At 43.9% G+C, this 25,320-nt stretch overlaps 1 protein-coding gene across 4 annotated transcripts in view; it reads left to right on the top strand.

Moving 5' to 3' along the window:
• The window catches only part of FGF13 (fibroblast growth factor 13), a 272,868-nt gene that overhangs the window by 7,699 nt on the left and 239,849 nt on the right, over positions 1-25,320 (top strand). The window contains exon 1 of one of the 4 annotated variants that reach the window (XM_054215275.1): positions 1,355-1,489. The exons of 2 other annotated variants lie outside the window; for them this stretch is intronic. The gene's annotated coding sequence lies outside the window, so the exon portion shown is untranslated. Of the gene's footprint in view, positions 1-1,354; positions 1,490-25,320 lie in introns of those variants that run through there. One more of the 4 variants, XM_054215277.1, reaches the window with a different exon arrangement.

Genomic DNA, 25,320 nt, shown 5'->3' with positions numbered 1-25,320 from the left:
AAGAGGGAGGTGATGTCTGGAGCTCTTTGGTTCCAGGAGGTTCATATAGCTTTTATTCATGTGCTTGGTTTAATTATAGAAGTCTTAGAATTATGAATAGTTTTTCCCTGCCCCCTGTAGCTTCTGTTTGCAAATCTGGTGGTAATTAGCACTAATCTGGTTTGGTTTAGTTTTTTTTTTTTCTATTCGTTTTGTGTATGGAATCCTCAGAGTTTTTCCTCTTCTGTTGGAGGTGACTTTTTCCTCAAGTTTTAAAAGTATTTATGATTTTTGTCAAATGAAGAGAAGAACAGCAGGACGTGGTTGGGTTTTTTTTTTTTTTTGCATAAGATAAGAAAGATACAATGGAAATAAAGTATGAAAGAACCAGAAAAGAAAGCTTAACAGGAGAGGGGCAGGGGAGGACAGCCTGTAGGAGAGCGGAGCGTTGCAGAATGAGCTTCAAGTGATGTGCAGCACCTCATCTGCTCGCACCCGGCCTCAAACACTCTTTTACCTATCCAACAGACACACAAGTGGGGGGATTTTGTTTTTTCGGCTATTTTTCCCAGGAGTTATCAAAATCTAAGAAGGTGGAGGCAGCTTTTATTTCCCCTCCTTGCATCCCTATGCAGGTCAGCGGTACTGGCCACAACGCTTGCTCAAGTAGCTTAGGCTGGATTTACTTCCCCGCGTTGTCAATGTGCTGTCAAATTGCTTACGTGAAAACATTTATTTTTCTTTTTTCCTTTGGATTTTACATCTGCTGTGAATTTCTGTACATTCTGATGTTCGATAAACAGAGAGATTTCTTTTGTTGCTCTTAGATCTCAGTCTGCCCAAGCTGTGCTACAGCGCTGCCTCGAAAATGTTAAATTTTTTAATTGTAATTATACACAGTGCTGCGAACTGCTGTCACTTAGACTTTGCTCCTCCGAGTGCTGCAAGAGAATAAGAAAGTATGATAGAGCCAATTGCCACTGCAAGCCATTGTCACTTCTTATGGGGTGCGGAGCTGGAATACCTGAACCGTGAAAGTCTCTTTTCTAGTGAAATAAAGATGGGGTGGTATTTTTGGGAGTTGGAGTACTGGTGGGAATTGCAGGTGTATGCATTTCCTGGGGGAACCATGATTTGTAATTGTTCGAGGCCATCACGTAGTACAGGTGCTCCCTCCAACCCCCCGCTGCAGATGTTTCAGTAACGTTTCTTCTGGCTGTAAACGGGAGAAAGGTCCCTGCGACCATGCTGATGTACAATCGCTGCAGGTCTGTCATGTGCTCTACTTTACGTTTGCTTCTCATCTTGCATACCAGCGACCGAATGTTCAGAGCCTGCCAAAAATAGCCGTCTGTTTTCAAGTGATCGGGTGAGGAGAACTGGAAGGACTTTCATCTGCTGCTCTTCTCTTTCCCTTCTTCCCCCTCTGCCCTGTGATTGCTTTCTGAAGAAAGTATGTTATGTTTTTTATTTATTCTGGTGGAAGTCGAGAAAAGGCGGTAAAAGTGAAGTAAGTAAAAAGGGATCAAATAGCGAGTCTCTCCTTGATCCCCTCATGGGAAGGCTACAGCAGCAGAAAGGCTGCGATGCCAGTCCCAGGAGCTGAGAAAAGAGTTCTGGGATGAAGTGTGACCTGTTTCTCTTCCACCCTGGTGTCAGGATACGTCCTGGCCAGGGCGGCCAATAAAGCAATAAGTCTATTTTAATGTTGGAGTTTAGTATCTGACCTGTTGCGTTTTCAGGCTTGTGTTCCTTGGCCTCTGGGAAGCTGCATCTTTGTTTTCTTTGGTTGAAAGAGGGGTTTGGGGTTTTGTTTCTTTGTTTTGGAGTGCTGCTTATTTTTTCATTTCAAAATATCAGTGCAGAAACCAGTTTTCAAGTTTGTTGGGTTTTTTTATAATTGTGTCTTTGGGAGGAATTTCTATCACATGATTTCTGGGATGTTGGGAGTAGCAAACGGGTATAAATAACAGCTTTTTCTTATCGGGTATCCAAGTAGTAGGCGATGGAAGGGAGCGAAAGCTTTGTGGACATTCATGTAGTAACTCATATACAAGGAGAGAACAGCACAGAAGACAGGAGGAAGGTAAAATTGTGCTGGTAAAATTGTGCTTGTAGAATCGCACTTTTTCCTAGTAGTGCATTTAAGAACAGTAGATGTTCTTGTTTGGAGCGATGAATGTGGAGGAGAGCAGGATTATGCAGAGCTGTGAAAGTCATCGGTTCTGTTTCATGGCAACTTTCAAGGGTTTAAACATTTGTATTTGTTCCCCCATTGGGACGTAAACAAAACTTCTTTGAAGCTACTCAAGAACAAGAGGCACGCCAGAATTATTTTAAGGAAAAAGACCTGTCAGGTTTTCTGTCTGTGTCCTTGTTCCACCCTTGATCTGAGAAGCCCTTCAGTCAACACCGGGATGTTTTTGCGAGACTTTTGAGCGTGATTGGAAAAATTGGTGAGACACTTGTGAACAGTGTTAGGAGTAGATTTTGGAACATAAGAGTTTGGAGGAGGAAAAAAAAAAGCACAACTTCAATGAGTGGTGTGGAGGATGTCAGGAGGCTTTGTAGTGAGGCAGGGAGGTTTTGTATATGTGCTTTTTGGACTGGCAGTGTCTTGTTTTTATTTGTCTGCAGATTGTATGGTGAAGGATGAACGTACAGTCACTTTGCTATTTGGGGAAGGAATGAGACATGCCAGGATGAGAATACAAGGGGGTGAAAGTGTGATGGAGTGTCAGAAGAAAGAAAATCCTGTGAAACTTTGAATGTCAGAAAATTAGCTTTGAAAAGGCTCTGGAGAGCACGAGGAAGCTGAAAAATGGAATGGAAGAGGGGATATTATGGGCATAATTTATCATGGTTTCTGGGAGTGTAAGAATAGACTGGCGCTATGTGTTTTCTCACTGCAGAGCGTGGATTTATGAAGAACATAAAAGAAGCGCTGGGATAGCTGAGGTAGGAAGGGATCAGTGGAGGCAGGGTCAAGGGAGAGATGAAGCTACCAGTGACACAGAGATGGAGACGGAGGGGCACAAGGAGGAAAAGGAGCTTATGAATTTGCTGCAGCTCCAGGGCTTCTCATAAGAGGACCAAAGATGGGGGTTTATCATCACTGTTGGCAGGAACTGGCAAAACCGTTAGCATTTGAGCCACTGAAGCTGTTGCAAATACTGAGCACGTAAAGAGAAATGCTTTTGCGTACCCGGTTAGCTCCCTGAGCTGATCGCCCAAGTAGGTTTTCCACCGGTTGGGTGTTTTGTCTCTGGGTGGCAGAAAAGCGCCCAAATTGTAAAGTCGCAGGAGAGGCTGAGCTTTTAATCAAGAGAGACAGACTGGAGTTACAAATAAATAAATAAATTGTTAAATAGTTACATTGAAAACATCACAAGGGAGACCCAGCTCTGTGTGGTGCGTAGCAGTCTGGTCAGTCAGAGCTCAAGGATCTAAAAAACTTCGGTCATCTAGTCTGATTTTTCACCTGTTCAATGTACTAAACTGAGCGTATCTTTGCTTATTAAAATTTGTGTCCTACGTGTATTGGTTCAAACACACAATAATGAAATGGTTTGTTTAAAAGAAACCTTCAAATCGTCTTCCTTCTATTCATGAGTTTCCCAGAGTTTGGGTGTCCATTTTTTTACCATTAAAAAATAAAATAATAATAATAAAAAGTATCTATCCTGGACTTGCACCAGTTTGAGACAATTGCTACCCTAATAACTAGTCCTGTGAAAGCCCACGTGTTGCACCAGTGTCACTGAGCCTTGTGACCCCCCAAAAGTGAATTCTGGAATTACTACTTGATTTTTTTTTTCTAAAGCTGGGGAACTCTTGTCGCAGAGGATGAATGTATTTACTGGTGTGTTGAGGGTAATCTGTAGCCTGGTGCACACACAAATTTCCATTAAATTTAAAGTGTGCCCTTCTACCAGACTTGCCTGAATAAAATTATAGAATCACAGAATGGTTTGAGTTGGAAGGGACCTTAAAGCCCATCCAGTGCCACCCCCTGCCCTGGGCAGGGACACCTCCCACCAGACCAGGTTGCTCCAAGCCCCGTCCAGCCTGGCCTTGAACCCCTCCAGGGATGGGGCAGCCACAGCTTCTCTGGGCAACCTGGGCCAGGGGCTCACCGCCCTCACAGCAAAGAATTTCTTCCTCAGATCTCATCTAAATCTCCCCTCTTCCAGTTTAAAACCATTCCCCCTCGTCCTATGGCTCCCCTCCCTGATCCAGAGTCCCTCCCCAGCTTTCCTGGAGCCGCTTTAGGGACTGGAAGGGGCTGGAAGGTCTCCCCGGAGCCTTCTCTTCTCCAGGCTGAACCCCCCCCAACTCTCTCAGCCTGTCCTCACCGCAGGGGGGCTCCAGCCCTCTGATCGTATTATCAGATATAATTATTTGGGATTTGGAGACCAAATCTTGCTTTCACTGGTTAAAGCAGCTTGAAAGAAAATTTAGTATTTTCTAATGGCATAAATGGGGTTATCTTCTGTAGTAGTATTGAAAGCAAAGTATTCCCAACAGCCCTGTCTTTGAAATCCTTAGCAGTAACGGCAGCAGCCTGTAGTGACAGCACCCAGGTCTGATGACCTAAAACACTGCAGAAAACCTTGGTGTCTGTCCTGCAAGGTGCCGAGCATCTCTACTGTTCATTTACCCCCAAACTCTTAGCACTCTGGTTTGGGCCCTGTATCAGCAAATGTCATGTGTTCCTGTCATGTCACATCCCCACTATCCCAAATTCTTACTGAGCTCCTGAAATTCCCATCTTGGAAATCAGCAGAAAACCCTGTTGGTGAATAAAAGGTAGCAGAACCCTGTGTTTAGTTTGTATCTTCAAAGATTGCCTGGAAGATGCCCCAACTGAAACGGTGTGGCATGAAATTTTACAATGTACCATGGTGGATGGCTTTGGTGGCAGCTGCTGCTGCTACAGTTCCACTGTGTTATGGTAGTTTATGCTGCAAAATTTGACTTTGGGAATTAAGGTATCAGAAGTGCCTAATTTGGTCTCCTCCATTCTCTTAATCTTTATCTCTTCCTTGTTTATGTTTTACCTTTATCCACAAACATAAGGATTATTGACTTGAAGGTCTTGAAGAATGGTTAATGCCTTGATACGTATGGTGGGAATAAAGAGTCTTTAAAAGGCGGTGGCATCCATTTTTGACCCTGTCTGCCTAATACCACCACAAAGCATGGAAACGTTAGTTTTATGTGCGTTTCCTAATCAGTATTCAGATTTGCAACATGCTGTAGGATGTCTCTCCGGTTTACCACGTAGAGAGAACAGCTCGTGCTTTGTAAATAAAAGCTAATACCGCTTTGATTAGTGTAAGTTTATTGCCAGATAAACAATATCTTTACACGGAACATGACTGTACTTGTAGGCTTAATACCCTGGCTGCACTGATACGAAAAATCAGGGGGTTGGCTGGTGATTAGACCCAGCTAACGCGGCGTCTCGCAGCACCAGGCAGATCGCAGCGTACAATCCAACTGTGGGATTGAAACCAGATCTGCCTTTGTTTCCAACTTTTAAGTCTCCCAGCAATGAAGCCGGCTGCCCTCGCCTGCCCAGCTTTATTTTCCAAGATGTAATTATTCCTTTGCTCGCTGACTCGAGGAAATCAATTAAAGCTCCGTGTGTGACAAGGCTGTGACGTAAGCTAATTGATCAGGACATGCCACGCGTATGAGAAAGGCGTGGGGCAGGTTTTAAAGGAGAAGACTGAAACTTCATGAGCTTTCTCGTCATGTGGCGTGGTAGTAGCTGAGTTACCATCTTCTGTAATAACAGGCTTTTCGCTGGGTGCTGTGGTATTAAACACTCCTCTTTGCTTGTACTCGTGTCCATCTCTTTTTCAGCCTGTCCCATAGGAATCAGACTGTCTTGGTCCTTTTCACCTTCTTCTGGAAGAGAGGTTAAGGGTATGTGTGAAGGGAGCCTCAAACTGCACAGACTCACGGTTGGCCGCCTCTTTCAGTAGGCTAATACGGTTCACTAATTATCTCCTGCGCCTTGGCTACCTCTGAAAACCAGTCCCTTTTTCAGTTTCTCTGCCTCTGCGGGATGCTATCCACAAGTTGAGGTAGGAAATTCCTCCTGTGCTATCGTAAAGGCCTCATATATCATAAGGGACCTACTTTTGATCAGCTGAAAGCACTGGAGGGCACAGTAAAAAAAAAGGAGTGGGCACCTTGCTGGCCTTTCCTGCAAAGAAAAGTTCTGCTTTTACCCCCAGAATGGTTGGTTGGTCCCTGCCTGCACGTTCTGGACACGCAGCTCACCACCAGAGCAAGCATGCGTGCATGAGAAGAGGCAGGAAAATCAGCCTCTGTTAAGGACCCGGCCTTCCACTTTGTCACCCCGCAATATTTTTTAGAGTTGCAATAGTTTCTCACCCTTGCTCTTCCTCCCCAGAAAAATAATATCTTTGCTCGGGCTGTACGTGAACTATTGGGCATTGATGAGTTGAGTTGTTTGCGATCCTGAATCCGAAGCGACGGCAGGTATCGCTTGCTGCAAGATCTTCCATTTCAGGCCCAGAGGAAGAGATGATGAAAAGCAGTATTGTCAAATCTTATTTTTAGCTTCTGTCTTATGGGGATTTTTTTTGTTATTATTTGCTTGTTTGGGATTGGATCTGTGGTTTGTTTTTTTTAAGATTTGGACTGCTCCTGTCAGGGCTGTTCAGAACATCATCGTGCTGTATGTGTTTTCTATCAGTAATACTTGGTGGTCCAGCCTGCTTGGCCAATGCCCTGCGGCTGACGCGTCTGTGCTGTTGCTGTGATGGGGATGCTGCTGCTCTCGTTGTGAGGGTATCTTGTAAAATAAGCACGCTGCCTTGGGCAAAATTAATTTCTCGGTGTTGATGTAGTTATTGCATTCTCTCCTCCAGCCCCTTGCCAACATTGCTCTTGTCACCTTGAGTACATTCTACTGTCCTGGATGAAGCCAGCTGAGGAGATTCCGTGATGCAGATGGCATATAGGACACGTAGGGTGTCCTTGGTAGGGTCATCCCACAGCTTGATGTGGCACTTGCCAATCTAGTGGGATATTTCGGTTTGATGTTAATGCTCCCAGCAGGTCTGCTCTGCTTGGTGAGGTCAGGGGGCTTGCTTTCCACAAAACATCTGTAGTGCTCTGCGCAAGGTGCATTTGTCACATGCCAATTGAAAACGTTTCTTCTGGCTTAAACTGCTTTGAAAAGAAATTCTATATTCATCATGCGTCTTTGTTTTTATTTTTCTTCCCTTTAAGTTTTCCTCTTTCCACCCTGTTCTTGCCCTGGCTCTGGCTTGCTGTCAGCCAGGCAGGGGGAACTGATGCAAATCCTGTGCCCACGGCGTGGACCACGCTCTCGTGTTTTCGCCTGTGTTACTATTAATGCCTCCCTCCATCTCTTCCAGCCCCTTCCCTCCTCATGCTGACAGCTAAATTGGAAACCAACTGCAACTCTGCTCTAGCAGTATTTTGCCCAAGGTTCTAACAATCGACTAAAACTGACTCGGATCATGATTTTAATTAGTTTGATTTTTGCTGATGACTAGGAAAAAAAAAAAAAGAAAAAAAAAGAGCTATATTAGTCTTTTAGTCCCTCTTCATCCTTGGTCAATTTTATTAATCCGTCCGTGGTTTTGAAAACCTCAAAGATTTTCAGCATAAGGAGGTAAATGTTTGAGTGAGGCTCGCCCTGAAAGGCTGATGCACCGGTGGTGTTTGGTTTCCAGTGGGCAACAATATTCCTGTTTGGTCATGCAGAAAATTGCCAATTTGAGGGGACATGACACCTATTGATTACTGTAAAAAGTAGTTTTTCATATGAGACTGGAAGCATTTAAATGCCAATTTTTAACTTTTGTTTCAGTTGTACTACCTGTGATATTTTTCTCCTTGGGCTGCTGGTCCTTGCGTTTCGAAGCAATGGAGGATTATTCAGCGCCTGGAGCCGCAGAGATGAGTGATGACACGTGTTTGTGCTGTTTTGCTGTGGGACGAGAGCAGTCAGTTTGCTTTAATTTTTAATGCTTTGATTCTTTGGCAAACACCAGAGGTGTTGAAACTACTCACTCATGCAAAAAATAAATTATGCATGCGTACAGGTTTGGCGCCTGAAGGCGTTTTCATGGGGCGTACCTTCAGGCACGCAGCTTAAAGTGCCTAAAAGAGCCTAGACTCCTTCTGCATCCCCATCCATACAGTGAAAGGATGGAGATACCCTTCTCTGAGGGTCTGGACAGGCTTTCTTCAGTGTGCCACCACCTCCCACCACCCCAGCTGCCATTCACTGTTCTCTTGGTCGGGCTGATACAACAAGTTGTAGGTAACTTGAATACCAGCGAGAATTGTTTGAATATCAGTACAACATCCTGCGTAGCAGACAGCGAATCAAAAGTATACAAGCACTTTTTCTTTCTGTCTATAAGGTCCAGTGGGGTGCCAACTTTGGCTGCCCCGTGTTTGGTGCAGTGTCCCTGTCGTTCTAGGTTGGGTTTGTTGAACTGAGGTGCTTTAAACATCTGTCAGAGGTGATCAATTACAAAGGCAATTCAGGCACTGGTTAATTTGAAGTTTTATGTCCTTCATTTCCATGAGACGTATTTGTTCGGTTACATTATCTGCTAATTGTATTTCTGAACAGTTTTTTGCAGAGACCTGTAACTGTCTGTTTTTGATACGAAAGCTGCATTGTTCTCTAGGGGAGATAATCAGTGACTTATTGAGCTCAGCTCTTGCTGTCTGTGGTAAAACTTGAATTTTAGTGGGTAGAGCAGAATTTTTCTGTATTTTCTCTCCTTTGTGAAGGAGGTGCTTACTGGGAGGCTTTTCCTTGCAAATAGATGAATTGGTTGTGATTGGTGGTGTTTCATTGGGGTTTTTTTTGTGTTTTCCCTCCTACCCTGTTATTTAAAAACCATAATTTGTCAAGAATTATTTTTTGGTGCCATTTAAAAAGCACCAAATGTAAATAGCTATGATCCATATTATTAGAAGGCTTTTCTGAATCGGAAAACCATGTCTCCTTTGAAAACATACCCCTTCAATACACAAATCCTTTTGGCTGGTGCTGGCCTTTGGATTTTAGAGGTGAGGGAATTTGTGCTGTCCTGGCATGTGAAGAGCACCTTCTCTCACAGGAGGAGCAGCTCGTGGAGTTGAGTACAAGTCCTTTCCAGAAGCAGTGATGAGGCCAAAGAAGGCTCTTGACTTCTTGTGACATTAATGGCCTGAAATGGAAGATGGGAGGCCTTGACTGCCACAGACAGGGCCTGTGAGCTGCTATAAAATTCAGTGTTTAAATCATGGTTTGACACCACAGATGCTTAATGGCTCCTGGGGCATCATAGGTAGGAGCTACTCCTCCACTAAAAGTTTATTTCCTTTTCCTGCATCAATATTTATGAATCTTCCCCTACCAGGCTCCAGGCAGCATAAGGGAACTAGGTGTTTATGGGAGATGTGGGGGAGAATAAAATTGGGGTATGAATGTGATGGGCAGTTCACAAATCTGTCCCAGTGGTGCATGAAATGTGTTGGGGCACCACTGTGGATATTGTGTATTCGGGGTAATTTTATTCACTTTCTTAATCACCAGGGGTTTGGTAACCATCAGAGGGAGGACCGTGGGTGGCAGTGGATTGTCCTTGGTGGCCAGAGCTTGGTCCAGGTTTGAGCTGGCCCTGCCGTCCCCCATCTAAGGCGGTCTGGCCAGTATATCATGCTGAGGATTCCACCTCTGGGGAAGGAGTGTTGTGCCGAGGTGCTGTTCAGTCCGTTTGTTCAGCGTGGAAAGCTCTCGTCGCTAATCTTCTGTGGTTCCTCCTTAATCTAAGTTAATGGGCTTCTTCAAGGCGGAGCTGAGTAAATAGGCAGTAATATACAGGTGGTATGGGGAGATGATTGATTAGTCCTCTCTGAACCGAAGTAGTAGTACTAATAATAATAATAATAATAAAAAATCCTATGAAATTCTACATAATCTATCAGAAATGACATTTTCAAAGAACACTTATTGACAGCCCCAAAAGATTATTGCACACTGTGTCCTCTGCCTGAGAGCAACAGGTATGATGTAACTTCTGATGAGATTTATCCTTCAATCTTTTTATCCTCATCAAGCTGAAGAGCTGGCCAGAGTAGGTTTATTGTAGTTGACTGTCATCCCCACTTCTAAGTTCCTAGCTTTTAAATTTATACCAAAATGCAATAGTTGTACCTCTGAAGGCCTCTGTGCTTTTATTATTTTTTGTTAAACTGGGTATACATACGTTTCTATGGTCAGGGTGTTTTCTAAGTCACTACACCCATGTGTTGAATGAACAGATATTCTGTGCTCTGATTTGGAGCAAAAGGGATGATGGAGTGTATTCCTGCGCTTGCAGAGCCACTAGGTATACTGAGAGTTGTCTTCAAAACCATTAAATCCTTTTTCAGTGTAATACACACAATGTGTGAAAGCTTTCCTTAATTGAATAGTAACTATTTAATATTTCATATTTCAGGGGTTTCTTCTTTGCCTCATGTGTATGGGCTCCACCACAGTGCTTTCACACTGAAAGTAGATCCCCAATAGACTAGATTTTTCCAGGCTGCTTAGCTAAGTAAATTCTTCTCGTTAATAATAAGGTCTGCACAACCTGGTGCTTCTCATTTCAGTGGAGAAACTTTTCAATGACCATATGTGTCCTCAAACTGTCTTTGTTCCTTCTGTTGGTGGTTATGCGAGGAAATCTATCTACGTACCACTCCAACTGTTCATTTTCTTGTTTGTGTTTTCACGTAGTGGTGTTGCTATTAAATAGTGAGATACTGATAAAACTTTGCAACAGATCAGGATTAGCTGAACAAAATTTGTAGCTTGAGCACTGAGCAGGGAGGCAGTTTTGAAAGCAAGACGTCAGAGAATTGTGCATGTAATTGCTGACGTTCAGACGGGCCACACAGACTCAGGATTATACGGTTATTGCTTGTCATTGGCTTCTTTTTTTGTCTTTGTCTCCTGAAACCACTTCTGGGCATCTTTCAAAATAGCATTTCTCTGTCCCTGAATATGTTTAGAAGAGCTTAGCTGCTGAAGAATCTTAGTATGAAATCTTAGCGGTTCTCATTGGAGAGCAGAGATTAGTTTAGTGTACCTTACAAGGGCGCCTATTTTCCTTTTCCAATACTATCACATACTCATTATATGCTTTTCAAGGAAACCAGTTTCCCTGTGAATTTTGTCTAATGGTTGTGGGGTTTTCTTCTGCCCTCGAGCTTTACCCATCCTAGCGCGTTTTAAGTGTCCGATCTTTTATTTTTCTGATCAGAATAAATATGCTCAGGCTAAATGCACGAGTCCTCAGTAATGGCTCCGTGATGGAGTTGCTATGTAAATGCACTGTGTTTACCCGGGTATTGGATGTTTCTTGCATGTGTGTAGTGCTTTTGACTATTTGGCGGCTGCAAGGAGAACAGAGGTGAAGCAGAGTGTGTGGAGGTGAACAACCCCTCAGCAAATGCCCGTGAGTTGTTAAATGACAGTGGTAAGATGGAAAATTGAGAAAGACCAAGAACCAGGAGATGTATAAACTGTTGTCTTTAAAAGAAGACCCCACTACACACTGAGCTTTCACTTTTTTTCCTAAGAGACCTTGCTCTTACTATAAAATTTATGCTTCTGGGTTTTTTTGTTGCTTTATACCAGTGAACTTGGGTTTTGAAGAATGATGATGCTGGGAAAGCAGCCTTCCAGTACCTAAAGGGGGCCTACAGGAAAGCTGGGGAGGGACTCTGGATCAGGGAGGGGAGCCATAGGACGAGGGGGAACAGTTTTAAACTGGAAGAGGGGAGATTTAGATGAGATGTGAGGAAGAAATTCTTTGCTGTGAGGGTGGTGAGCCCCTGGCCCAGGTTGCCCGGAGAAGCTGTGGCTGCCCCATCCCTGGAGGTGTTCAAGGCCAGGCTGGACGGGGCTTGGAGCAACCTGGTGTGGTGGGAGGTGTCCCTGCCCAGGGCAGGGGGTGGCACTGGATGGTCTTTAAGGTCCCTTCCAACCCAAACCTTTCTGTGGTTCTCTGAAGGGCCTGCAAACGTAGAGGGCCTACCCAGCCCAGGGGATGCTGAAGCACCCTCTGTAGAAGGGCGAGGGAGCATCTGCAGCGCACAGTGTGATGCTCCATCTGTGAACAGGCTGCCACATCTGCATGGCCAAACGCTGCTCTCTGCAGAGTCCCTGCCTGGGGACCTGGAGGTGTTTGTCCACTCGCCGATGCGTCCAGGGGCTTGGCCCTTCCTCTGACTTCAATATCCCCTTCCCATTTTGAGGAGAGCTGGCACTGGCCTGCAGCCTTCTGCAGTGCGATGTGTGGTGCGGTGCAGATATACTCCAAAAGGTGCCAGGAAAACAAACAGGTGCTGGTGATATTAATAAAGTAGAGAGAGGCAGTTTGAAATTTCTACTCAGGAAAACCCTCTTATATTGAAATACCAAGTTTTTCAGCAGTGCATGAAACCTGCTGCTCAACAGGGTGTCTGTGCCACCACTTGATAAGGGCGCCGATGGGTTTCTTGTCCTGTATATCATGTGCTGTCTCTGGTCCTTCGAACACTCAAGAAAATAGAATAAAAAGAGGCTCTCAGACTGAAACTGGCATCTGGCACAAGAAAGCATGTCTCCAGCCATTCTCTGCTTTGTGAGTGCCACAGCAGTGGAGCCTGACGGTTAATTTGGAGGCAGGCTGCTGCCCTGCGCATCACCACCAGCTTCCAGGTGGATTTGCACACCCCAGCTGATCCCAGGGTGTTCCTCTGGAATTTCTCGGGGATTTTGACACCATCTGCCTTCAGACCTCCTGTTGAGAGGCTGTCATGGGTGTGAGCGTCCTCGGGAATCTGGAGATCTCTGGAGCTGGTGCAGACTGAACAAATCCTGCACCTACCTTTTTCCCTGGACTTAATGGAGAGCCTCGGCTCCTGGAGCTGGAGCGTGGCTGGAAATGCCCATGCCCTTGGGGTCCGTGCTTTTGTGAGCTGTTATTTTCTCAGCTCGCTCCCTACTGACCCTATTCCTCAGGTCCTGCCTCCTTGCTCCACAGCTGCCAACCTCTCATCTCTCCCCCTCGATGCCCTTCTTTCCTCCACAGGTGCTAACCATCCTTTCCCTCAAGTTGCCTGACTGATAATTAGGTTAATGAAGAGCGAATGTCTCTAACCTGTATTTAGCTAGAAGTTTGCCAGATCTGGTGAAGGGGGTTTGTGCCAAAGACTTGTCCAATCTTTATTAATTAGTCAAACAAATACTATTGTCCTCTCTTTCTGTCCTTAACCCACCATGGCTGTAGCAGTGCCGCACTTGTAAGCATTAATTTATTTGTCCGACTGTGTGCAGAACAGGCCCATGACTGGTGCAATTCAGTGCTTTTTACTTAATTTCTTACGGTTATGCTGGTTAATTGGAACTTGTGAGAGAGCTTTTAGATATGCAGGTGCCTCACTATTGGCCCATAGTCCTGCATTATAACAACTTCAATCATCAGCCTGTAATGTCTGCATGTTAATTACTCCTTTTGTGAGATGAGGTTGGCAAACGAATCTTCATCAAGCAACTGATGAGTACATCTGTGACTTTGTAATTTAAAACTAAGGTTAATAAGGCCAGGTCCCGGTGGGAATCAACTGGTAGTCTTTGTTGCAAAGGTAATGAGTCTGGCTTTCCAGTTCGTATGCCTCCATTTTTAAAGATTGGCTAAATTAGTAACCAGAAGCAGATGTGAAGGATATTATCCACTCCATAGATGTTAATTATATCTGTAGAATAAACAAATCGCACTTCTTTAGAAATACAGGTGTGTACCCTCTGAAACAAAATGCTAAGAAGGCCCATTCTCTTCCCAGGGATGATGCTGTGTGGTTATTAAATATATGTTCCAAATGGGGCTGGTATTTCAGAGCACTTTCTGTAACTGCAGTGCTGTCTTTCGGGGCTTTCATCAGACTAATTTTCTGTCCTCTGCTGTTCTGTTACTGCTCGGGGTTTACTTGAGCAGGCTTATTTGGCATCTGAGCCTTGTGTTCATCTGTGCACAGATGTGACTGTGGCCAGCGGCTGTGAGGCAACTGTCCAAGCCCAGCAAAACTGGAGTCACATATGCTCTTGTTCTGTTTTTCCTTCATAGGGGTATTAAAATGGCACCTCTTTCATAGTGGATCCTTCAAAATATCAGTGATTTGTATTCCATAGTGAAAACAAAGCCAAACCTGAAAGTCTGGGTAGGTTTGTGTGACCCGTGTAACTCGTTTGACTTTAGGAGAACAGAACCGACCTGTTCGGTGGAGCAGTAACCCCCGAATTTGCCCTATTCCAGCTTGTTCTGCCCAGAAGCTGGGCTAAACCTTGGTGCTGGGACCTGCACCCAGAGTGTGTTTCTTGCAGGAGGGGGTACTTGCCCTCACAAAGAAGATCATGCATTTCATGGTGGACTTGGCATTTCATGCCTTGATTTAAGAACATCCCTTGCATTTCTTATGCCCTGCTTACAGATGTTGAAGATCTCAAAGCCAGCATGGAAATGGTGTTCAGGTGGCGCTTCTTGGTGTCAGAGGGATTACAGATGGGCTAGAGCCATCTCTGTGCCTGAGCTGACTCTGTTTGTCACCTGTGGCACTAACTTTTAATTCTGAGAATTGGAACTACCTGTCATGCTGGAATAGAATTGCTGCTAGGTTTTTTTAGTGCAGCAAATCATGTTTTACTGTAACTTACAGCTTCCCTGTTAATATAAGTTATAGATACTCATTATCTTTGGAATAAATACTGAATTTTACTCTTGCAATTACAAGGCAGTATTAGTATATAATTTTAATCAGCTTTAATGTAGAATGTTGGGAAAAATGAGCAGAATTTTAAATGTAAATAGCATACCTGTAAATGGTAGGTCTTTACTATATAATTATTAGCGTGTATGCCCTACGTGTTCTAGATTATGTGTTCATGCTTTTTGTACGCTAAGTGAGAAGTAACCAGAGGCAGAAGATGTCTTAAACGTAATAAACCAAAATTGATTCATTACATTATGAGTTCAAAACCAGGTGAAGACTCTCAAAAATATTTGCCAGAGAGAAGATGACTTGCAAAGAGATGGGGGGGAAGGAAAACCAGTTGGATGGTGGTAACATGTGGTCAAAGTAATGCATACCAGAAAAGTAAAATACTTATTTGTATATAAAAAGATAAGGATGTTTGTTTATTACCCAGATGCAGTGCTATTACTTGAGTTATCTTGCTGCTGCTGCTCCTCACTCCAGCTGTTTGCTGAAGGTCCCATCTTACGTTTGAATGGACAGGGATTTGGGAATGATTTAATTTGGGCAGCGTCCACTGCAGTTGGCTTTGGTTCACTGGCTCCCAAGCTGATGTACTTCCTTGTGGTGTGGTACCCACACAAGTGGATTTTACCAGACAGCACAGGCTTTGTGCAGGGCGGCTCAGGTGGAGCTTCCCTGCCTCTCCACAGCAGCCTGGTCTGAAGCCTTGCTGGTGACCATGGCTGGAGATACTAGCTCCATCCTCAGGTCATCAAAGCAGTTGCAGAGGTGGAAGCTCATGGTGGTAAGATGGACTGGGAGTGGTGCCCAGCACGGCCAGTGCTGTTGCACAAGGGTGAAGAACCACCAGGGCATGAGAGACAGTGGAATGGGTATCTGAAGAGCTTACTGCCCTTCTGCGCAAAAGCTCAATTTGGCACAGGATCCATCTCTACCGCCTAAGTAGAAATATCTGAAGCGAACAGTGTTTAGCCACAATATGGGTCGTATACCTCTTTGGCTTTTTAGTGGTTTAAAATTGAAAGGGAGAAAGATCTTTTGGCTGGGTCCATATCATTAAAAAATGCAGTTATATGCTTTCATGGAGTGACCAAGAGACTTTGTTGCTGTAACGTTGTTATGTAAAAGTAAGTATGTAAACTTCGAAGGAGTAGTATATACAGACATCTGTTTTACTTTGCGTTGAGAGGAAGGTAAGGTTAATAGTTCAGACAGTCTTCGTGTGCGCCCATGGATTATTAGATTCTGGTACTCAGCATAATTCTGAAGCTCAGCAGGCAGTTCTTCTGAAGCTGTTTTGACAACGCTCTAGATAGAGGACTTTCAGAGGAGGAGGTGCTGAAATCCGTGCACTAAAAGGGAAAATACTTCGGATACGATCGGTACCTTGTTGCAAAGCGTTCAAGCACAGGATGCTGTGCAGACCTCACTTTGCGATGATAGTCTCTTTTAAGTTGGTGAAGAGGGGCATAAAAAAAGATTTCCAGGAAGCCTGTTTGGCACAATAAAAGAAGAAGCAGGGACAAACCTATTGCCAAATGTTCACCAGTGGGAAGGTCTGAGCAGTAGCTTTTGTCAGGAAAATGCTGCTTTTCACAATGCTTGGTCCAAAATGCAGGAGCCTGTGGTTGGTGATGGATATCTGCAGTCGTTTTCCAAGGTGCAAAAATATCTGAAGCTAAATGATTTGGATTTATCTAAACGGTAGGAAATACAGGAAAATGATGCAAAGGCATTCGCGCAGCAGTCTGCCTTCGTAGTTGAGATTATGTCTCCCTTGTTAGCTTGCGCTGCTGAGCATTCGCCATCGCAGCAATTCCGTGTAAAGGAAAAGGACCAAAACTAGCACCTTCAGCGCGTGAGAGGGGGAATCACACCTCATTTCTTGCATTCAGAGAGCTGCCCGATGCAGTTGTGTCCCTGAGTCGGCACCACGTGTGTCCAGCCAGGCTAGAAACTGGGGCAAAATGGGAAAATATTGTTGGTTAGGATGTACACAGACACTGCAGTTGCTGGTTGGGGGGAAAAAAGTGACCAGTCGACAAAAATATAGTCATCACTTCTTCGGTATACAGAGCAATTTGTTTCGTAACCGTGCTATTAAGCATTGTTAATCTAGATAAATGCTCTAATCCCATTTAAGTCCGTTGCAAAGCTCCTATGCTGACTTTAATGAGACTAGAGCTTGTTTTATCACTAATTCAGAACTTTTTTTCCTTGAGGCATGTGTGTGTGGGGAGGGAATGGGGAATTAAAGGACAGTATGTTTTGAATTGGAAAGCAAATGCGCAAACTCTTTTGTGTAAGAGGGAGAAATGCTCTTCTCTCTGCTATTGAGGAACCTGAACATTTACCCACTTTCTTTGCCTGTGGCTTTTAGGCTTCAACTGTATCTCAGCTGAGGAATAACTTGGAATAATTGGAAAACATGGCTATGTTCCACTTATTTCTGGAAGTGGATACTGAATGCAGCTTTGGTCTGACCCAGCGTGGCCCTTACATGGGAAGGAGAGCATCTTTGTGTTATATGTGCTAGGGCTTATTTCTCTCTTTTAAAAGCACTGGCATGGGGACCCAAAATGAAGGGAGGTGGCCAGTGACTTAGGAGTTTTAGCTTTTGTGCTGAAAGGAGCTTCTAAAGCCATTTTTTTTTTTTTTTTTTTACTTTAAAAAACCCCAAACCCCTAACCCTTCTGTAACTGAAGACAGGCTGCATAGATCATCACATTTGATGGAGTTAGGTCCATCTCTGTAATGAAAAAGAAAAGTGCTCTAGTGAATGCTTTAGAAAGTATTTAGAAATATAGAAATACCTTAGAAATAGAAATACTTTAGATAGTATTTCTCAAGGGCAAAATATTTCTTTGTGCACTTAACCCATCCTTCCCTTTCCTTGCCCGTAGATTATACCTGCGGAAAACTATATGCTCCGTGTATAATCAGTAAGTCTGAGGATCACAGCATTTTGCATCATCCCTCTGTTCTGGCTATGAGTGTAGGCAGTTTGTCAAATAGATGGACAAATGAGTAGATTCCCAGTTTGTCTTCCATGCTTGGCAGAGGTTTGGGGGAGAAAATGTCTTGAAGGAGTGAAGCAGAATATTGAATTTTTGTTGCTGGTAGCAGTTGTTAATTTGTGTGCTATTTGGTAGTCTCTCTGATGGAAATTAATGGCTTTCAGGCTAGACCTTTGGCTGGCTGAGGTTGCATTTGTGCAGCAGCGATTTGAAACACCAACCTGGACGTGGTGTACTGTAACCCTGGAGCCGGCTCTGGGAGGTGAATGCTTCTTCCTAGATACTGCTCCAAATTAAGTTAAGGCTTGGACTTGAAAAGATTATATGTGCATAGAGCAAGAAGCAGCCACGTTAATTGACTGATTCGCTTTGTTTAATTTTTGATTTAGTGAGAATGTTAAAGTGATGACTCAGTGAGCCATGCTAAGATGTAATCTGGAAATATCGTCTATAGGATGAGTAGTCCCTTCTAATACAGTCTGATCTGAATATTAGATTTATTTCATAATTGATTTCCTCTGCAGGAAGAGCTACTCGTCTCCAAAGCATTGCAATTAAAAAAAAAAAAAAAAAAAGGAAAAGATTAAAAAAAAAAAAAGCGGAGTGTTTAGCCTGTGGCCGTTGGTGGCCTGATGAGCTAAACAAGTGGTGTGATTTGCTTTTCAGAAGGGCTGTTGCAATTACGGGACAAGAGCAGCTGAGCAAGTGCGGGCTGTTTGATAGCAAAGGCTGTGCCTCCGCGCCAAGTGCTGGCCTGACTTAAAGACGGCAGGAAACCACAATGTTCATTTACTGGATCCATTCTGTCTTGAGGAGCACCTGGGGAACAGCAATGCAGGCTTTGCACTTCAGAATAGTTTTCACTTATTAGACTTCCTAAATTTCTGGGAGGTTTGTTTTGGGCACTTGGAACCTGCCATGAAGAGACTTTTTAAAAAACAAACCAAACCAAAAAACAACCCCCCCCAAAACCAAACCCCAAACAACCAACCCCAGACACACGTCACCCTCACTCTCCACCCCTCTAAACCTCACAAAATCAACCTGAAAACAAAGACTTGAAGTGTTTAAATGCAATAGTTACTTTGGCTGCAGCTCTGAGCTGTATAATTAAAATAATCACACAGCAGGAAGTACAAAACCTGCCATTCCTGCACAAACTTATTAGTTTAACATCACCTGCATATGCAGTCTTTTCTGCGCTGGTTTTACTGGTTGAACCTGCACCTCTGTATGTTACCGGTGGATTTATGGTGCCAAAACTGCTCTGTGCAAGGAGGACACGCTGGTGCTGTTAGAAGCATAATGTCTCCTGATTCTTCATTCCCACAACTGTAGGACTTAACCATGGTGTAATGTGGGCATTACACCACATTAATTATTATATTACCGTTTTACCTAGATCTATATGTGCACGTGCGACTGGAATAGGACAATGGGAAAGCAGAGGAATCTGCTGATTACGGAGTGACTTAGGGTAATTGGGTAATTTGCGTCCAGAGGAGGCCACGGAGATGCTGCGAGGGCTGGAGCCCCTCTGCTGTGAGGACAGGCTGAGAGAGTTGGGGGGGTTCAGCCTGGAGAAGAGAAGACTCCAGGGAGACCTTAGAGCCCCTTCCAGTCCCTAAAGGGGCTCCAGGAAAGCTGTGGAGGGACTCTGGATCAGGGAGGGGAGCCATAGGACGAGGGTGAACGGTTTTAAACTGGAAGAGGGGAGATTTAGATGAGACGTGAGGAAGAAATTCTTTGCTGTGAGGGCGGTGAGCCCCTGGCCCAGGTTGCCCAGAGAAGCTGTGGCTGCCCCATCCCTGGAGGTGTTCAAGGCCAGGCTGGACGGGGCTTGGAGCAACCTGGTGTGGTGGGAGGTGTCCCTGCCCAGGGCAGGGTGTGGTACTGGATGGGCTTTAAGGTCCCTTCCAACCCAAACCGTTCTGTGATTCTATGAATTGCAGAGCGGGAAGCTGGTGGGAGAGGCTGTGGGAGAGCTGCTGATGCGTGGTGCGGCGTACAGCAGATCAGCCGGTGGAGCTGCCAGGGAAGAGCCGGGTGATAGAGGGACAATTTCCCCGCCTGTCGCAGGCAGCTACGGGGTTGCTTACAAGTGCAAAGTGAAAAATTGGTGTTGGGAGCGCGCTAGCACTGTAGCCCCTAAGACAGGAGGGATTCCCGAGCAGGTGAAAGCTGGTGAATTGGGCACTTCACATGCGCTGCCGCTGCGGGTGTTGTAAGAATGTGAAAATCAATGAATGGGACATATAAATGATTCAGAGGAGCAAAGTTTTAATGGGGCAAGTATTGTTTTTCCTAAGTTGTTAATCAGTCTTTGAGGTGGAAAAGAGTCAAGCAGACTCTAAGGCTGTTTCGGCAGTTCAGGCTCACTCTGTCTCATCAGGAAAGGCAAAAGAATTAGCATTTGGAGTAGCAGAAGTGGTAGCTGGACCATCTGTCTTACTAAATGTGCTTTAAAAAGAAGGAGGCCATTGTGATGGAGTAGTTTATTGGCTTGATTGGCAATATTACCTAAACAATAGCACTATTCCTCCTCTGTAGATCACCAGCACTGTACCTGTACCTTCGGCACAAGAAGGCCAGTCCTGAAAAACATGCAAACAGCGGTGGGAAAATCACAGCCATAGGAGGGGTCCTTATGGTTGAAATCAAAGTTTGTCGGCTTTGAACTTTTCAGTTTTCTGTTTATTCTGAGCAAGAGAAATTTAGGGGAGAGTTATCATGAGTTTAGTGAAATTAATAACAACTTACAAGACAACGAACCGTGAGGGTGAAGTACAAATTGGCAATAATAATGATGTGCAGCCACTTCTGCCTGGACTTCTTGACCAAGATCTCTAATGATTGGGTTATTTATTTCTTCTATTATTACTGTGCTGTACTTGAAAATTTCCTTTTCAGAACTGCAGAAATTGTTCTTTTATTGTAGTCCTGTTTTTCCTTAACATCTGAAAAAAAAAATCTTTTAAAATACCCATTGGGAATATGTGCTTGCTAAGATAAGTGAATTAGAACTTGAAAAATGGTCAGATTTATTTTGCTTCTGTATGCGTTCAAAATTAGACTCAATTTCATGATGTTCTTGCAGTTTGACAAGAAGTAATTGTCGCTAGTGACTGTTTTCAATGCAAAAGTCTCAATTGTTCTATATTTTTGCCAGCCTATTGCTATTTAAAATATAATGGGAACATCTAATATTGGAGGCAAAAGTGGAGACGAAGGGTAATATTTTCTCTTGAGTATTTTTTGACAGGCTTAATGAGGTAATACAGAATGCCTTTATTCTGGTGTTTTCTCTTTTCAATACTATTTAGGAAATCTGCTTGTATGTGTGTGTGATGTATAATATATGAAAACCATAATGAGTGGAGATCAGTAATCTCTAGTCTCTGCCCAAGGCATCATTCACCGTGGTATCTGAGCATCTAACAAATCAATTTGCTTGCCATTCAGCCTGTTTGACTTCTCTGCTACATCAAAACCCCACTGAAGTTAATAGAGAGGCTCTTATTGATTTTGGCAGTGTTTGGATCTCATCCTGACTTAGTTTTTCTTCCCTGTTGCTTTTCCCCTCGCTCTTTCTGATCCCTCGTCTGAAAGGAATCAGAAAGCCTTATACTTGGAGAGAGGCGAGCTGCATTTCAATATGTGCTGAAGCCAGCAGCAGTTGGAGGGATCTCCAGCAAAGGAGATCTGCTGATAAGGAAGCACTAAGGGAGCTGAGATGGATTTGCTCAATTTCTTCATTTTCTGTCTCTTGTAGCCTGGGGAAACTGTGCCTGGTGAGGAGTTATCGGAGACTCACAGGTCGTGCCTATGGTAGAGGCTTATAAATTGGGATCAGGGCTTTGGGATGTGATGCCGCTGTGAACAGAACCGTGCGGGGTACGGTGGCATGCTCTGGGCATGGAGCCGGCTTTGTCGAGGGATGTTGCAGGAGCGGCATGTCTGCTTGGGACCGTGTTCATTCAGATACGGAGCTGAGATCGTTTTCTCATACAGCTGAAAAAGTTGCAGCTTTGTGTCGTGGGGGGTGGGTTGTACTGGCTTAGCAGCAAGTGGGGGTGAAACACCAGGCCTCTCTTGGGGGAGTCTGTGAAGGAAACCCCCGGGCAAGACCCTTAGGTCTGAATGTTGCCTTCACAGAGGAAAGAGGTCAGAATCACAGAATGGCAGGGGTTGGAAGGGACCTTCAGAGATCATCTAGTCCAACCCCCTGCCCAAGCAGGGTCACCCAAAGCAGGTTGGACATATGTGCAATTCATATTCTCAAATAAACACACGTCCCAATAAAACTGAATAAATAAACTAGTTTCTTTTGGCTCAGTGCCTTCAAGGTCATGTCTGTGTAAGAAGGTTCAGCCCTAGCTTGCATTCACACGGACTGGAGTTCTCCATTGAAATGTGAAAACTCATGTAAGGGAAATCAGTGAGAATTGTAAGAAAGTCCTTTGCCATTTTTGTTGCGTTCTAAGGTGTAAAAAAACCCATGACTAGAAATAATTAGGGGAGAATGTCTGGTGATGTGATAGCTATAATTATTGTGCATGTATTGCTGCTTAATTAGTAAATCCACTGCTGGCATGTCTGCAACTGGACCCCAGAGAAGTGCTGTTGCATTGGTGGACAGGTGGTGAATAATCCCGGGGGGTTTCCGGCATTAACTTTGTACTCGTTTCAGCTTCTATAAAAGTTGAGCTGCTCCGTTCCCCTTGTAGCCTCTTGATCTCCAAGCCTGGAGGTGCCACGTTGCACCCTTCTGTTATTAACTTGGGAAGACTAGGATTCTGGTAGCCTTTTGGTGTTGAGTCTGTGATATGACTTGTGTGGTAAGGTATTGACTTCGTTAGGATAACGGCCAGTTACTAGAGGCTTTCATTATGTGGAAGGAGAAAGGACTTTTGGATGATGAGCAGAGTAGTTTTTTGTCAAAGACACTATTCTGTAGTGCAGCAGATGCTAAAAATAAGACACTGAGATTTACTTTATTTCATAATAGTGGGTAGCGTAACTGAGTTCAGCCAATTAGAGCTGATTTCTTGAAAGCTTTTCCATTTATAAAAGCCTAGATGACATTTGCTTTCAGCGGGATATTGTCAAGTCAATGGTTTTATTCGTTTAGGTGTCAATCTGCAAAATTTCTACCCGGCAAGTACTCATGTGTTTGAAGCCGAATTCTGTTGCTCTTAGCTTCTTTTGTGAGAATAGTTTCAGGGTAACTGATGGAACCACTCGCAGACCAAAGACCTAATCAATGTGATTGTAATCCAGATATTGAACTGAATACCCACAGTCGCGTCTGCTCTAAGGGAATATTGAAGATGCGCTGCCAGATGTCACAGCAAAAAGGAAATGCTAAAACATGCTTGGGGAAACCACAAGGCCATGATATTAACTGAGAACTAAAATATAAATAGCCTTGCATGCAGTTAATAAAAAAAGAGAGCTTAACTTCCCTGTTTAGGCCAACCTGATGACTTTTATGGCAAACCTCACGTACTTGCTGGTTGCCAGGAAATTACTCCCTTGCGTCTGTGTGTGCATCCAGCCCCTTCTTCTGGTCGCTTGGCACGTACACCTTTCCAGGGATCATAACTCTTAGGGGCCTTAGCTGAGATCAAGGCTGCATTGAACTAGGTATTTGATGAACGCAATCATGTAAGAGATAGTCCTTGCATTGAAAAGGTAAGTTGAAATAGAAAGGACAGAAGAAAGGAGAGGAGGGAGAGAGGGGAAGAGAAGAAAAAAGGCCAAGTGAGCTGTATAATCACAGCGTTTAAGTGGTAGGTTGCAGCAGATCTGTCAGTGGCTGTTAAATGTGAAGACACGCAGCTGCCAAGGGAGATGATTCGGTACCGATTGCTGGGTTTGCGCATCCTCAGTGCTCCTGTCGCTCCCCTAGTGCTTGCTGCTGCCGCGGGATGGATGGGATGAACCTTTGCCCTGACACAGGACATAAGTTTTTATGTCCACGTCCCCTGGCTCTCAGTCCAGTGTCTTGGCTGCTGAACTGCACTGTCTTGGCTGTATTTGTTGGACAGTTTGTCAGGCTTGTGCTGTGTTGGGTTGTTTTTGTTTGTTTTGGGGCACTTTGATATCAATATCCTTTTTTAAAATGGGCTGATTAAATTTACGTGTTTATAAGGCAGGTGGAACCACTTTTAATGTGCAAAAAAACCCAGGAAACTCATGAGAAAATATTTTGACATAAGGATATTTTTGGTAACTATGATCAGTGATTTGTTTCATTTTGTTCCACTGAGATATCATTAAACTCGGTATGCTTTCAAACACAGCTTACGTAACAGGCAATCGTATATATGTTTTTAATTTCCTTTCATTTTCGTAAACCTTTAAAATGTTTAAAGGAGTAAAACATCTCTGTAGGGAGTTTCTGCTCAAAGACAACTTGGCATCCAGCCTCCACAGGAAATGTTTGAGTGCTAGCACCTACTCATCTCTTGGAAAATCTCTATCCAAAGCCAAAGCTGAACAGCGAACCCAAAGATAGGACTGTTTCTGCGGCTCTCCTACAAAACTGTTAGAGTGGCTTATGTCTCAAGACGTAAAGGACACATTTGCTTGCCTTGTTTATGTATTCATAAAAAATATAAGCTGGATAAAAATGAAGCAAGGAAACATATATAAGTCCTGCTATAATGCCACATTTTCCTTTTTAGAAAGTAGCATCCATGCAGTAAAGCCTAGCCACCATGCAGGCACGTTCACTGTAAAGCAGTAAAGGACAATTATAAGTTTGAATTGTGCTTAAAAAGTTTCACGTGATGCAATAGGCATGGTGCAGACACATGAATTAATATTAAAGCAACCTATCCTCTTTTCTCAGCTTAATCTGGAAATGGAGTGTGCTTAATAATGAATTCTCCAACTGCCCAGGCAAGCAGTCATACAAAAACAAAAGTATTTGATTTGTCTATGGCTCTGAATTTTTAATGAAAACCCAAGTCAGTCTCCTCTGTGGAACATACCACCTGAGGACTTGTATCGGAATGATATTTTTCACTGAGTTTCATACTTCTGTGGAGGAGAATGCTATGAATACCTCATGATTAAGTCACTTTGTATCTTGCCATACAAGACTGTACGAGTATAAATTATTCAAGTTTAGTGGGTGTTAAGAGACTTCTGCATCGGTTGTGCTCTGAATATAGAAACCGGGAGGCTTATTCAGCAAAGAAAGCTATTTGGAACAGCTATTGGCAACTCTGAGAAATCTTGTTTTTAAAACGAATGAGAGGGTGTGACTAGTCAAAAATATAACTGAATGAGCACGTGGTTTTTAACAAAAGTCATTTGCTCTGCGTAGCTCTCCGCCACTAGTGATGAAATCCTAGTGTTAGAGCAGGATTTTGTGTTTCCCTCCATGTTCTTTCAACGCATTTTGGGCCAAAGTATTTATAGTTATAAGCCAGAACCTGATTCTATCACTTCTCTTCGGTGTCGTCATTATCTTTATGTATCAGGGAGCTGCACTGGA

The sequence above is a fragment of the Rissa tridactyla genome, chromosome 9, assembly GCF_028500815.1.
Source record: "Rissa tridactyla isolate bRisTri1 chromosome 9, bRisTri1.patW.cur.20221130, whole genome shotgun sequence".
Classification (NCBI taxonomy): domain Eukaryota; kingdom Metazoa; phylum Chordata; class Aves; order Charadriiformes; family Laridae; genus Rissa; species Rissa tridactyla.
This window is presented reverse-complemented; position numbering and strand designations above follow the sequence as displayed.